The following is a 3,104-nucleotide window of genomic DNA, read 5'->3' on the forward strand; positions in this document are numbered from 1 at the left end:
CAACGAAATTTAAAGCTGATTAAAACTGACTTATTACCAACGAAATTTAAAGCTTATTATTATTGCTGCATGTCTGAAAACCCGTTATTTAAAATTTCAAATGCTTAGATGAAAAATTAGCTGTGTAGTTTGCTAGAAACCACAAAGGTACAAATCTTTTGAACTGTGATCCCTTGGCAGCTTAAATTTTCGACCAAAACCGACTAAAAAGCTTGCGCTCTCTCTGAATACATTTTATGTAAAAATTCAAATGTTTAAATAAAATATTGGCTGAGTAATTTGGTAGCGACCGAAGAGGTCAAATTTTTTAAACTTTGACCTCAATTTTGACTCCTTACCATTTAGTATTTTGGGCTCAAATCAAATTTAAAAGTTTGACCAATGTGCAAGTAACCTACATTTAAAATTTCAAGTGTTTAGACCCAAAATTGGCGGAGGGGTTTAGTAGAGTTTTCAAAGGCCAAATCGCTGAACTTTGATCAAGGCCGAAAACCGATTAAAAAGATTTTCCTAAATTTGAATACCCCATATGTTAAATGTCTGTAGACCGAAAATTGACAGAGTAGTTTGGTAGAGAAATGTACACACGCAGACACACACACACACACACACACACACACACACACACACACACACACACACACACACATATATATATATATATATATATATATATATATATATATATATATATATATATATATATATATACACTAGTATAGTGACCCGATGTTGCCCGTGATTGAATGAAGATCAACGAATGTCTCACCCTTCTATATTTTATTGACAACGAAATCGGTGAAATCGCCCATTGTTCAATCAAATCGATTAATTGCCAGATCTAGTTTGGAGAACCAGCGTGGTGCACCAGGAAGAAGCTTCACATGCTTCGCTGCAGAGACTTAGTTCAAAATATATTGTAGTTTACATATCACTGTAGAGAACCTATTGTTTATTTGATAAAATTATTTTATATATAATGGCTTGAATTAAATTTTAAAATGCAAAAGTCAAGTATCATAGTTTAACTTCGCTCTAAATAAAAACATTCATTTCAAACGCACCCCGTCATCTAAAAAAACTACTGTTGATTTTATATTCTGTAATAAATGCTTGAATTAAAGTTTGAAATGCAAAAATTGGTTTAATTTCTCTCAAAGAACCTACTGTTGATTTTATACGCCGGGTTGTTTTGCTTGTGTGGTAATAAAACTTCTCACATGCACTTGTGGTGTTAGGCCGTATAAGGCGTTAACTTTGAAACTTAAAAAAAAATGACTCAGCCGTATAGGAGTCCATAGGAAATGAACTCGCATGCACATACAAGGTTCCTTATATATATATATATATATATATACTTGCAAAAGTACCCGTCGTTGACTGGGTTCAAAAACAGCCTACAGAAAATTGACTCTGATTTATGAAAGTATTATAGGTTATGAAAAGGAAGGGTTGTAAATTTGGGGGTATAAAAACCAAAGCAAAATATGATTAAAGTAAAAGTAAAATAGATAAACCCCATAATTTATTATACCAATACCTGTTCACACTGAAACACTTATCACAATATTCTGTGGATCTATATTAAAAAACTTTTTCAAACTTTGTGACATATTTCCATTCTATGGAGGTCAGGTGCGAACGAACACCCCATAATTTTATTATACCATATTTCTTCAAACTGAAACATAATTATCAAAGTATACTTACGCAGATAGATATGAAAAGTCTTTATTAAAGTTTGTGCCTATTTCCATTCTATGGAGGCCAGGCGCGAACGCAAACTCCATAATTTTATTATACCATCCCTATTTAAGTTAAAACATACTTATCAAAGTATTATTATGTAAATATATATCAAAAACACTTGTAAACCTATTTTTTTAATTTTAAAATTTTATTTCCATACTTTGTGGATCAGGCGCGAACGCAGACCCCACAATTTTAATGAACTACCGTTCTGCCAGATCAAACATACCCATTCCTGTGTCTCGATACATCTATCATTATATGTAATCAGTTTTTTAAAATAGTCAACCATATAGGAGCATATTCGTGACCACACACACACACACACACACACAGCTTTATATTATAGATATGGTGTATTTCTTTCTCAGGAAGTGGGTAATTTTTAATTATTCTGAGCGTTTTGAAGTAGTTCATTTCAAGAGAGATTTATTAAAACGGTTCAGTTATGTGGAAACCCTTTTGGTCGCCAGATGTTTTCCAGGGAAAATGTTATCTTAATATTTGGAATGGAAGATAACATTCTCCAGCACTGGATGATTGCCAAGAAATTGATAAACTCCATCCGAACTCTGAGTGAAAATAAACAACAACAACAACAACAACAACAACAACAACAACAACAACAACAGCAACAGCAACAGCAGCAACAACAACAACAGCAACAACAACAACAACAACAACAACAACAAGTCCTTAAGAATTAAAAAATTGATTCAATACTTGAGAATCTCTTTGGTTTCATTGGTTTAATATTGCGACATATCAACACTTTGAACAATTTAGTTGAATGTTACATTCATGGGTAGCATGTTTTTGTCTTTTTTCGTTAGTAAAAGGGCAGAAGAATTTGTTCGGATTGAACTAGTCTTATAAAAACGCTAAGCACTCACATTTTAAAAAACGTTAGATGATGTTTTAGCTTCACCAATATTCTGGCAGCAACTTGTTTTGCTTACAATTCCTTCCAATGTCTATATTAAAATAACCAATAAACCATATTCTACTGGTAACGATCTATAGCTGGCATTATCGTTATATATACAACCAATAATATCACATAAGACCGAGAACTCTGCACAGCCTCTCAGAGCACAGAACAAAACTGTGCTCGTGTAAATTTCGTTTAGTTTAAGGTAGGTTGATACGTAGGTAGAGAGGGAGAGAGAAAGAGAGAGGGAGAGAGTGTGAGAGAGAGACAAAAAATATTGACTGTGGTTGTAGCTAGATGAATTTTTATTGTGAGTGTTTTACAAGAAGGGATCATAGATTGAAGCTCAGTTGAGCATCTGTTACGACAATAATGAAAGAGTAAAGAAAGACTAGCCACATTTCTTTTGTGAGTATATAGCTGC

This window comes from Euprymna scolopes, chromosome 8 (assembly GCF_053919585.1).
Source record: "Euprymna scolopes isolate OS-2025 chromosome 8, ASM5391958v1, whole genome shotgun sequence".
Lineage (NCBI taxonomy): Eukaryota > Metazoa > Mollusca > Cephalopoda > Sepiida > Sepiolidae > Euprymna > Euprymna scolopes.